Below are 13,477 nucleotides of genomic sequence, written 5' to 3' on the forward strand. Positions count from 1 at the left end.
TGTTTTCTTTTTGTCTACTTTTCCTTTTCTTCTTTTTTTTCTTTTTCATTTTCTTTTTTTTCTGTCTTTTTCTCTTACCTTTCCCTTTGATTTGAGATTGTATAAAGCTGAGTACCAACAAACTGTACCTTTAATCTTGATGAAGGCCAGACTCTAGGTCGAAACGTCGAAATAAACCACGGTGTGACCGCTCACGAAGGATCTACTGGACTGGACCCCATCTCTATATATATATATATATATATATATATATATATATATATATATATATATATATATATATATATAAGGGAAAGAAGTGTATACCTAAGGGCTCGTTTTTCTGTGTTTTAACACAATATTAATTAGATACTACAGACAGTAATGCCAAGGAATGTACAGGGGAATTTATTAAAATCAATGGAATGTAAATAAGAAGAAAGAAAAGTGGATGAAAAAATTACCAACTGTGAGCAGGAATCGAACCTACGACCTTCGAATTACGCGTTCGATGCTCTAACCACTGAGCTATCACAGCGGCCCTCCCTCCATCCACTTTTTGGGGTTTATCTGTGAATTTTAGAAGTAGGAGCGACGTATATATATATATATATATATATATATATATATATATATATATATATATATATATATATATATCTGATTCTTTGAACGTCATTCACGCTAGACCCGACGTATTGTAGGCAACAAAGAGACGACGAAAAGCCAACCGATAATCACCAGTTTCTTCGTTTTGAAAGTAGCCACGTGCGCCATTGGAAGACTGGAATTCCATATAGCCAGGCACAGCGCTTTAGGCACGTATGCTCTGAAGATCAAGATTTCAATTCTTGCTGCCATGATCTGAAAAAGAAGCTTCTTAAGAGAAAACATCCGGAAAAAATTATTGACGACGCGATACACCGAGCCAGAGGACGCGATCGAATGGACTGTTTAAAAGGTAGCATAAAAAGCAACGGGCTTCAGTCAGCCAATTTAGTACTAACACACTCAGCGTCCATCCCCAAAGTTCAAGGTATACTGTGTAACCATTACAACATCCTCACCCAAAGCGACAGACTAAAAGCGGTCTTTCCTGAGCCCCCTAGAGTAGTGTATCGGCACTCAAAAACATAGGTGACATCCTGACGTCATCTAAAATTACTACCACTAACCGTACAGGTTGTAGCCGCTGCAACAAACCCCGTTGTAAAGTTTGTCTTCATATAGAACCGTCATTAACAGCCACCAGCACCTCTAACCAATTCATTTTCACAATTAGGGGAAGTTTTAATTGTGATTCATCCAATGTAGTGTATTTGCTTGAGTGTGGCACCTGCCATATGCAATACATAGGCCACACTGAAACCGCATTCAGAATACGTTTCAACAATCACAGATCGTATGCTAAAACCCAACCAAACCTTCCATTATCAAAGCATGTGAACATGCCCGGCCACTCATTTAGTAACCTCAAAGTCACGATACTAGAATCGGGATTTCGCACCAGCCATGATCGTGAACTGCGCGAATCATATCTCATTCATCAATTTAACACTGTTTCAGCTGGAATCAACAAAAACAAAGGAAAACTGACCTGTCTTTCACTAGATTAAGAGAGATGATGCACTGGTTTCAAATTGTACCGCCAAAATCACGCCTTGTATGTCTGCCCTTTTTATTTTTATTTTTTTAATTTATCTTCAATCATTTCGCGGTGGCTTCCGTTGTACGTTCGCATATCACTGAGATTGTTCTTATGCTGCCAAGCAATGTCATTACACACTGCACTTCTACGTCTCTTAACTATGTATAAGCATGGTATCACGTCACAGTACATGTAACGGAATCTTTAACTATGTCTTTACTATGTATGTACCCTTCTGGTTTTCGTATTTTTGTCTTTTTTTTCTGAAGCACTCGTCATTTTATGATGCGCATTGTAATGCTAACCAGAGCAGATGGCGCTGACCTGTTATTGAAAGGAGCTTTTAAATCCATGTATGAACTTTGTCACATTACTCTGACAAAGGCTGGTCCACCAGCTGAAAACGTTTAGTAAAGACGCTTTCACGAAAGTTTTGTCGTCTCTTTGTTGCCTACAATACGTCGGGTCCAGTGTGAATGACGTTCAAAAAATCAGGTATATATACCGTAATGGACCTTGCAAAGACGACTTTCTGGAAGTACCCAAAGACTCCCGCCAACACAACCATCATCGGTGACACGCAAATGAAGTACGCGCATCACCACTTTAATCCACATCAACAAGGTACGCCTGCTTTCATAACTCAACCTGGTGCCCGAATTGGAGATGTGCACTTTCTGCTAGACTTCCTACCTGACACCACAAGGACCCTCGTACTGCATGTCGGTACCAACGACTTATCTTCCGCGAGTGGTGAAACAGCTTTCCACAAATACCGCTCATTATTCGACCACATTCGGATAGAGCGACCCAAGATATCCCGGATTTATGTCAGCCTGATATTACCAAAAAGCCCAAATTGGAGATATGGCGGCAGAAATCAAGGTTTCGTCCGACGATGTAACTCGGAAGCCTGCAAGCTCAACGGCATGCTGCGCAACTTCTGTAATCGATCCAGTGCAGTCTACTTCATTGATCATGGTTTTGAATGGATACCTGCCTATCGAGTCCTCGCTGCCGATGGACTGCGTCCCGGCTTCGAGGGTTCAAGCCTCATAGCAAGCCACATCCGCCAGCTTTTCCCCAGGAGAATTCTTGACGCCACGTCGTCCTGGTGTGACCACTTGACAGAACAGCCCCAAATCTCCCCGAAACAGAATTCGAGATCAAGAGACAGAGTGTCCACCTACGTTCGGAACTCCAAGTCTCCGAACAATCCAGCCGCAAGTAGCCAGTGACTACACGACTTCTCTAGTAATCAAAATTTAGGTACTGCTTCTGCATGTTTTCTGATGTGCCGGAAGGTGACTGTAAAATGCATTCGCGTGGAACTGCATGTTGCGTGCCTCAGGGAATATGTAAATGCTTCCAAAATTCCCAAAGGTCTTAGGCTTCATGTGAACCCTGCTGCCTCTGAACTGTCAAATGCAAATAGGCTTAGGTGGCGGGATGTGCTGACTAATGCTTCACTTGAGCTTATTCGCATTATCATAAATCACTATGAAACGTCAATTGGTAAGCTTCTGAAAGAAAAAACTACCCTATCCAGGCAGCTCGTCCCTCACGAAGCACATTTGCTGAGTGTACATGAGGAAAGAAAGGTAAACGCCTTAGGCAAAATAAAAGCTCGGAAACTATTGCGGGACGATGTTCCAGCAGCACCCTACACGAAAAAAACCAGGAGTTCGCCAATTGCTTTATTCAGAACACCTGAAACATTGCCCGAGATAAGCCAACAGGACGCCAATATAGTCAACCTTTCGGACGTTACAATCCTCCCTGCAGAGGAAAGGGTTCTTTCAAAAAAGGCCTGAATTTCTGTCCAACTTCTGGCGGGTTTGATGAATTTCAGTTGATGAAGGATATAGATAATTTCGCTCGCAATCTCAGACTAAAAGAGTATTTTCACGACCATGCTAGCAACAAGAGAGCTCGCCCAGCTGTACCGTCCACGACACAATGGACGCCCGCCTCGCAAAGGGATAAAGGCCTAGACCTTTACATCAAAGCTGTGTCGCGTGACATGCTGAACGCTTACAAAACGCGTAGCCCGTTCCGAAAAAACCTTTCTGCCAGTGAATTTGACGCTCTTAAAAGTTTAAATGCACGAGATGATATTATCATAAAACCAGCAGACAAGGGCGGCTCGATTGTGATAATGGGCAAAGAAAGTTACATAAAAGAAGCCGTACGACAGTTATCTGACACTGCTTTTTACAAACAACTTCCCGCTGATCCTACCACTGACTTTCTTGTCATCATAAAAGACACCGTTAAGGCATTAGTAAAAAAGAAAAGGGTTGACGATAAGACAGCACGCAGCCTCATTCCGCTTAGCCCTGTTGCCGGAAGATTTTACCTGCTCCCAAAGATACACAAGTCAGGAAATCCAGGCCGTCCCATTGTTTCGGGCATTCGAACAGTAACAGAAAACATGTCTCGTTACACTGAGAGTTTGATAAAACTTCTTCCACCCACATTCGCTTCCTTTGTTAAGGATACCAACGATTTTCTCAATGGAATATCACACCTAACAGTGCCTGATGGTTCGCTTCTGGCGACGATGGACGTCACCTCCCTCTACACTAACATACCCCACAAAGACGGTATACAGGCTGTTTTAGATTCATATGACAACTCCAAATCTGACATACTAATTGACACGTAAACTCTCGAAACACTGCTGAAGCTCATTCTCGGGTTGAATAACTTCGAATTCAATGGCTCTCATTACTTACAGATCAGTGGAACATCGATGGGTACAAAGATAGGCCCTACATACGCAAACATCTTCATGGGAGTGCTCGAAGACTCGTTTCTTAAGAGTGTGCCACTAAAGCCTGAGCATTTCAAACGCGACATCGATGACATATTTTTTATTTGGACACAAGGTGAAACAGAACTTCTAAACTTTATAGCGAACTTCAACCAGGTACATCCCGCTATAACATTCTCCCATACTTACTAACCCTTGTCTGTAGCCTTTTTCGACGTCAGGATTACCATTTCCCCTGGACGCCTAATTACGAAGCTTTTTAAAAAGCCAACCGATATAATCACCAGTTTCTTCATTTTGAAAGTAGCCACGTGCGCCATTGGAAGACTGGAATTCCATATAGCCAGGCACAGCGCTTTAGGCGCATATGCTCTGAAGATCAAGATTCCAATTCTTGCTGCCATGATCTGAAAAAGAATCTTCTTAAGCGAAAATATCCGGAAAAAATTATTGACGAGGCGATACACCGAGCCAGAGGACGCGATCGAATGGACTGTTTAAAAGGTAGAATAAAAAGCAACGGGCTTCAGTCAGCCAATTTAGTACTAACACACTCAGCGTCCATCCCCAAAGTTCAAGGAATACTGTGTAACCATTACAACATCCTCACCCAAAGCGACAAAACAAAAGCGGTCTTTCCTGAGCCCCCTCGAGTAGTGTATAGGCACTCAAAAAACATAGGTGACATCCTGACGTCATCTAAAATTGCTACCACTAACCGTACAGGTTGTAGCCGCTGCAACAAACCCCGTTGTAAAGTTTGTCCTCATATAGAACCGTCATTAACAGCCACCAGCACATCTAACCAATTCATGTTCACAATTAGGGGAAGCTTTAATTGTGATTCATCCAATGTAGTGTATTTGCTTGAGTGTGGGACCTGCCATATGCAATACATAGGCCACACTTAAACCCCATTCAGAATACGTTTCGACAATCACAGATCGCATGCTAAAACCCAACCAAACCTTCCATTATCAAAGCATGTGAACATGCCCGGCCACTCATTTAGTAACCTCAAAGTAACGATACTAGAATCGGGATTCCTCACCAGCCATGATTGTGAACTGCGCGAATCATATCTCATTCATAAATTTAACACTGTTTCAGCTGGAATCAACGAAAAGAAAGGAAAACTGACCTGTCTTTCACTAGATTAAGAGAGATGATGCACTGGTTTCAAATTGTACCGCCAAAATCACGCCTTGTATGTCTGCCCTTTTTATTTTATTTTTTTTATTTATCTTCAATCATTTCGCGGTGGCTTCCGTTGTACGTTCGCATATCGCTGAGATTGTTCTTATGCTGCCAAGCAATGTCATTACACACTGCACTTCTACGTCTCTTAACTATGTATAAGCATGATATCACGTCACACTACATGTAAGGGAATTTTTAACTATGTTTTTATTATGTATGTACACTTCTGGTTTTCGTATTTTTTGTCTTTTTTTCTTTTTTTCTGAAGCACTTGACATTTTATGATGCGCATTGTAATGCTAACCAGAGCAGATGGCGCTGACCAGTTATTGAAAGGAGCTTTTAAAGCCATGTATGAAGTTTGTCACATTACTCTGACGAAGGCTGGTCCACCAGCTGAAAACGTTTAGTAAAGACGCTTTCACGAAAGTTTCCTCGTCTCTTTGTTGCCTATATATATATATATATATATATATATATATATATATATATATATATATATATATATATATATACATACATACATTATGAAGAGTCTTGCTTCGATGACCATAGAACTAGGAAAAAAATTTGGGTAACTTTCAACCCATATCTTATTCGAAAGAACGCTTTTTTAGCGGAAGCTTCGAAGGCATTGAGTTCGGCGTCATTCATGATGCGAGAGCTATAAAGGCTGATCATCTGTTTGCCTGATAAGCTATGTGGTTATGCCTCTCTTTTACCGTATTTATTATAGTTTTCAGATCGACATTTGGTACGTAAATAGCTCCCCATACTGCTATGTGTAATAGCTTTTTACACCGGGGGATGTTCGAAAGGGAGAAATTGAAAACACAGAATGATGAAGAAATGATCTGCACCGGCCGCGCAAAAGCGTCGGCTAATAGCGGTTGATTATGCCCTTTGCATTAATCATTCGAAGAAACACCTGATCGTCCCATGGCATGAAAAGGCATGCCATCATCGTGATGCATTCTCCTTTGGTGACTCAAAAGCAAAAGTAAAGCTCCAGGTTTTCTTCTCTGTAGATTTCATTTATCATGCAACCCCCCCCCCCTCTTGCCTTTCTGAATTTTTGCTGTACCACACAAAGGTTTAGTATTACCTCCGAAATCTGCCGACCTATGAGCAAACGCAATATTATGTTCTGATGTCCTCTAGACTACCCTCACGTTGTCCGAGGGACAATGTTCACCATTCGTTCTTGATGGTGTGCCTACGTTTTTAACTTTGATACCTGAAGTGGAATTGCGAGAAAATCACCGTAGTTTTTCAACAATAGTAGCTTTCCTTTCTGTCAAGCCAAAGGCTGCTTTCGAAACATGTACTCCATAGACGAGCTTAGAAGTTGTGAAAAAAGGAATAGACGTTTGACCTAAGAAAGAGTGAATGTGTGCTCAGATTTGAGTGCACGTTAAAAAACCACAGGTGGTCAAAATTTCTGCAGCCCTCCACTATGGGGCCTTTCATAATCATATGGTGGTTTTAAGACGTTAAATCTCACATATCAGTGAATCAAGAAAGAGTCACTAAACACTATTTTGAAACCATGCTCATTCCTCGCCACAGAACTAAAAAGAATGCGCTATCTATAAACATACGCACATACCTATACCAAATGCTAATGTTTGTTTCTATTCTACACACTGGACAGCTGGCCAGGATTGACGTCGTTGTGAATTGTCGCCGCTGATCTGACACACCTATACCACTTTCTCTCTGCAAAGGCGGCAGGAGGGTCCACTGGAAAATGGCGAGCACCTTCTGCTTACAGGGCTGTACAAGAAAATTGCCCATGCTGATGCTGCGAAATGTCTTATGTGTGTTGTATATAGCTGCTTTGTTAGCTGCATTGCATGAGAAAATGAAGCAGGAGTGACTTGGGTTTAGGCGCCTCGCGAGCGCTCGAAAACTACGAAAAGAGCTTCGCACCTTTGACATAGTTATTAATATTATTATTTATTTATTTGAATATACTGAACACTTAATGCAGGGCTATTGCAGGAGTGGATGAGTTATTCAAAACCAATACAAACAGAGCAAACACAACAAAACTTAAATAAAACTGAGACTGGCAAGCGGCGATGGCGTAGTGGTTAGAGCATCCGCCTCGCATGCAAGAGGTCCGTGGTTCAAATCCCGGTGCCGCGCAGTTCTCAGCCGGATTTAAAAAAATCCGCCTGTTGATGGAACTGCATTAAGAGGCCTGGGGTGCGGCCTCACCGGTAACTACAGCCGGGAACGCACTCCCTCACCAGAGCAGGATTGGCCACCCTGGTACAGTATCTGGCCACTACATTCCACATGCATACGTCAAATAACTCGCGGCCCTCAGTCCCCAGCAGCTGCGAAGCAACTGACCATGGCGGCGGACAGATCTTCAACGCAGCAGAGGGTGCTAAGAATCTCTGGATCCGGACAGGCCGCCATTGGAACCTGAACTTGGCAACGTTTAACGCTAGAACCTTATCTAGTGAGAGAAGTCTAGCTGTACTATTCGAGAAGCTAGAAGGTGTTAAATGGGATATAATAGGGCTCAGTGAGATTAGGAGGACAGATGAGGCCTATACGGTGCTACAGAATGGGCACGTCCTTTGCTATCGGGGCTTGGCAGACAGAAGAGAACTGAAAGTGGGGTTCCTAATTCACAGAAACATAGCTGGCAACATAGAGGAATACTATAGCATTAATGAAAGGGTGGTAGGTATCGTAATTAAACTGAATAAAAGATACAAGAAGAAGGTAGTACAGGCTTACGTGCCTACATCCAGCCATGATGACGCTTCAGTTGAAAGCTTCTATGAAGACGTGGAATCGGCAATGAGTCAGGTAAAAACACATTATACAATAGTGATGGGCGATTTCAATGCCAAGGTAGGAAAGAAGCAGGCGGGAGACCAGGCAGTAGGAGATTATGGCATCGGTACTAAAAACGCCAGAGGAGAGCTACTAGTAGAATTCGCAGAACGCAATAATTTACGTATTTTGAATACCTTCTACCGAAAACGAGAAAACCGCAAGTGGACATGAAGGAGCCCCAATGGCGAAAATAAGAACGAAATAGACTGTATAATGAGTGCACACCCAAGAATCGTGCAGGATGTGGAAGTGGTTGGCAAGGTACAATGCAGTGACCATAGAATGGTATGGTCTCGAATTCGCCTAGACTTGAAGAAGGAAGGACAGAAACTGATACGCAAGAAGCCAATCAATGAGCTAGCACTGAGAGGGAAAGTACAAGAATTCAAAGTGTCGCTGCAGAACAGATACTCGGCTCTTATTGAGGAAACCAACCTTAGCGTAGATACAATGAATGATAATCTGACGAGTATCATTATGGAGTGTGCAGTGGAAGTTGTAGGCAGGGTAGTTAGACAGGACACTGGCAAGCTTTCCCAGGAAACGAAGAACCTAATTAAGAAGCGTCAAATCATGAAAGTGTCAAGTACAACAGACAAAATAGAACTGGCAGAGCTTTCGAAGTTGATTAATAGACGTAAGGTATGCGATGTAAGAACGTATAACATGAAGAGAATTGAACACGCTCTGAAAAACGCAGGAAGCGTCAAAGCAGTGAAGAGAAAGCTTGGGATAGGCAAAAGTCGGATGTATGCACTCAGGGACAAAGAAGGCAAAATGACTACCAATATAGATAGGATAGTTAAAATAGCGGAGGAGATTTACAGAGATCTGTACAGTAGTCGAGACAACCAAGACCTTAATACTATAAGAACTAGCAGTAACCCAGATGACATCCCACCGGTAATAATAGAAGAAGTCAGAAAAGCTTTGGAGAGCATGCAAAGAGGCAAAGCTGCTGGTGAGGGTCAGGTAACATCAGATCTGCTGAAAGATGGAGGACAGATTGTGTTAGAAAAACTAGCTACCCTGCTTACGAGGTGTCTCCTGACGGGAAGAGTACCGGAGTCTTGGAAGAACGCTAACATCATCTTAATACATAAGAAAGGAGATGACAAGGATTTGAAGAATTACAGGCCGATCAGCTTGCTCTCTGTAGTGTACAAGCTATTTACAAAGGTAATTGCGAACAGAGTAAAGAAAACATTAGAATTCAATCAACCAAAGGAACAAGCAGGATTTCGAACACGCTACTCAAAAATTGACCACATTCATGCTATTAATCAGGTAATAGAGAAATGCTCAGAGTATAACCAACCACTACACATAGCCTTCATAGATTATGAGAAGGCGTTTGATTCAGTAGAAAGATCAGCCGTCATGCAGACACTGCGGAATCAAGGCGTAGATGAAGTATATATAAACATTCTGGAAGAAATCTACAGGGGGTTAACTCCTACCATAGTGCTTCATAAAGAAAGCAACAGAATACCAATCTAGAAGGGTGTAAGGCAGGGGGTCACAATCTTCCCAATGCTATTTACCGCGTGCTTACACAAGGTTTTCAGAAGCCTAGAATGGGAACAGTTAGGGATAAGAGTTAATGGAGAATACCTTAGTAACCTGCGCTTCGCCGATGACATTGCATTGCTGAGTAACTCAGGGGACGAATTGCAACTCATGAATACGGAGCTAGACAACGAGAGCAGAAAGGTGGGTCTTGAAATTAATCTGCAGAAAACGAAAGTAATGTACAACAACCTCGGAAAGGAGCAGTGCTTCGAGATAGGTAATAGTGCACTTGAAGTTGTAAAAGACTATGTCTACTTAGGGCAGGTAATAACCGCAGAGCCGAACCACGAGATTGAAGTAACTAGAAGAATAAGAATGGGGTGGAGCACACTCAGCAAGCACTCTAAAATTATGACAGGTAGATTGCCACTATCCCTCAAGAGGAAAATATATAACAGCTGTATCTTGCCGGTACTTAGCTACGGAGCGAAAACCTGGAGACTTACAAAGAGGATTCAGCTTAAATTGAGAACGACGCAGCGAGCAATGGAAAGAAAAGTGGTAGGTGTAACCTTAAGAGACAAGAAGAGAGCAGATTGGTTTAGGGGACAAACGGGGGTTAAGGATATCATAGTTGAAATCAAGAAGAAGAAATGGACATGGACCGGGCTTGTAGCACGTAGGCAGGATAACCGCTGGTCATTAAGGGTAACTAACTGGATTCCCAGAGAAGGAAAGCGGGTTAGGGGGAGACAGAAGGTTAGGTGGGCAGATGAGATAAAGAAATTGGCAGCAGCAAGCACAGGACCGGGTTAACTGGCGGAACATGGGAGAGGCCTTTGTCCTGCAGTGGACGTAGTCAGGCTGATGATGATGATGATGACATTACAGCAATACATAAGAAAACAACGCTACGGTATTGCAAACACGATCTTTGGCTATTTTCTAAATGGTCAATAGCGGCATCAATGAAATTTTATAGAGATAGTGAACGAATACTGCCCCGTAGGGAATTCAAGAGGTCTATAGTACGGGGCAAAAACTAAATTTGAATGTGTTAGTACGAGCAAATAAAGGCTTTATGTTCAAGATGTAGGAGCTGTGGGTGCAAGATTCTTCCATAAATGCGATGTAGTTACCACCAATGATGCCAGGAGAGGAGTTGATGACTGTATATAATCGTTTCAATGATTCGATGCAGTAACGAGAATATAATGGTACAATGTTCAGTGATTGTAGAACCTGTGTTGGTGAGAAGTTGTGGCTGTAGTTACGGCATATGAAGCGGATGGCCTTACGTTGAACGCATTTGAGGATATTAAGGCCACCTTGTTTTTGAGGGTACCAAACGACAAATGCGTATTCTAGAATAGGGTGAATCAATGCTTTATACAGAAGTAATTTGGTACCATGGGGGGATTTAGCCAAAGTATGGCGCGAATAACCAATCCTTTTTAGAGCTTTCGCGCTGATATATTCAATGTGGTTGTCCAGGAAATATTTTTTGTCAGAATCCTACCCAAATATTTATATATTGAGACTCTTTTCAGTTGTATACCATCCAAGTAATAAGCAAACAAAAACTAATTCTGTGCATTGGTAAATGACATCACGACTGTTTTAATGCAATTAACGTTCATCGGCCATGTTTCACACCAAGAGCTGAAAGATATGAGCGATTGTGAAAGACGGTGATTGTCTTCTGCAGAAATAATGGGCTCGTATAATACGGAATCATCAGCATGAAGTCTTATTTTAAATGATGTGCAGTGACGTGAATCAATAATACATGTGAGAAATATTAATGAGCCTCGTACAGATCCCTGAGGAACATCTGACGTGACGTCAAAAAGGGATGAATCAACTGAGTTGAAGGAAACAAATTGTGGCGATAATGAAGTAAACTGGCGATCCAAGAAACAAGACGAGAAATGTTGAGTTTGGTATCTAATTTCACTGGCAACTTAGAATGAATAACAGAGTCAAAAGCTTTAAAGAAGTCAATGAAAATGGCATCTATTTGATTTTCTATGCCCAGATTAAAGGCGAAATCTTGAACAAAGTCGACTAATTGTGTAACCGTGCTGTAGCCTTGACGGAAATCATGCTGAGCAGACGTTAGAATTTCATTGGAGTCAAGGAATTCAATGGTATGCTTGTGAATGATGTGTTCCAACATCTTGCATGACTGTGGTGTAAGAGCTATTGGCCTGTAATTAGATGAGAGTCGTTTATCACCAGATTTATACAAAGGCAAAACTTGCGCTGTTTTTCATGAAGATGGTGCTTCACCACAGTCTACGGATTTCTGGAAAATTACGGTGGGGTAACGGGCTGGCCATACGGAGTATCTCACAAGAAAGGAATTCGGCATACTGTCAGAACTGGAACATTTTTTGGTGTCGAGATTCAAGATTAAGGTAAATACACCTTCAGTGCTTATTACAACATCACCTAATTTATTGGTTTTCGCGTCATGAATAAAAACTGGAACAACATGATTGTCGAGGGTGAAAGCTGACTGAAAATAAAAGTTAAATGCATTAGCAACTACGACGGTGTCGTTTGTAATGGTGTCATTAATCTTGAAAGAGGAACTGGTTGTTGTACTATGCAAGACTAAAGTCCAGAACCTGCAAGGATTGAATTTAAGTAATAAAAGAAGCTGCACAGAAAAGCAGAAGTCTTTGGCGTTTTTGTGCAGGCGTGAAGTTTCACCTTGGCTTTCTCAAGGCAAGCTTGAAGCTCAGGGTTAGCCGGTCTGGCTTTACGCAGTCTGGCAACACGGCGAGATAAATGCAATATATCCCTGTTAATTCAAGACAGATTGCTATTCACCTTTTTTGTTTTTAATGGAATGTAATTATTAATGCAGAATTTCACTAATGTCTCAAAATAACTAACAACACTGTCGACAGGAGACGCAGTGACAAGAAATGATCCGCCAGAGTATAAGAAATAGACGTATCATCAGCTTCGTTGAAATCCCGAAATGTAGAGCAGCTGTAACGTTCAGCGGGATAGGACAATTATAGCGTTCAAGGAGGGCGTCATGGTCCGAAATCCCTTCTAATATATCGTATTTAAAGCCTAAGTTAGCACGACTGTCACTGATAAAGACTAGGTCGAGTATAGAGTTCTGCCGCGTGTTCTTTTCAACTAATGTATCAGGTTATGGGACGAGGAAAATGAAATAATGCCCTACAGATAGATGAATTAGTGGTGGAATATGTGAGAGAAAGCCAGTGAATGCTCGGAACAATTAAGCCGCCAAGAATGATGAAGTTTGTGCTGCCGAGGCTATGGTCATGAATGAACTGAGAAATGTTATCCAAGAAGTCACTGGAGCTATCAGGAGCGCGATAAAGACCACAAATTGTTAAATTATGCTTATGTGCTAGTAACCTGCACCAAACTGATTTTACATTAGGAATGGAAAGAAATTTAATGAAAAAACTTTATTTCAGTCCTGCAGGACGCTCTTAGCGCATAGTGGGCGTCTC

The 13,477-nt window shown here is 41.9% G+C and overlaps 1 non-coding gene across 1 annotated transcript; it reads right to left on the reverse strand.

The window, feature by feature from the left end:
• Window positions 1-444: 444 nt before the first annotated feature.
• On the reverse strand, window positions 445-517 carry TRNAT-CGU (transfer RNA threonine (anticodon CGU)). Its single transcript has one exon. It is a non-coding gene; the product is annotated as a tRNA-Thr (tRNA).
• Between the last annotated feature and the right edge of the window lie 12,960 nt (window positions 518-13,477).

This window comes from Rhipicephalus microplus, unplaced genomic scaffold (genome assembly GCF_043290135.1).
Source record: "Rhipicephalus microplus isolate Deutch F79 unplaced genomic scaffold, USDA_Rmic scaffold_22, whole genome shotgun sequence".
Lineage (NCBI taxonomy): Eukaryota > Metazoa > Arthropoda > Arachnida > Ixodida > Ixodidae > Rhipicephalus > Rhipicephalus microplus.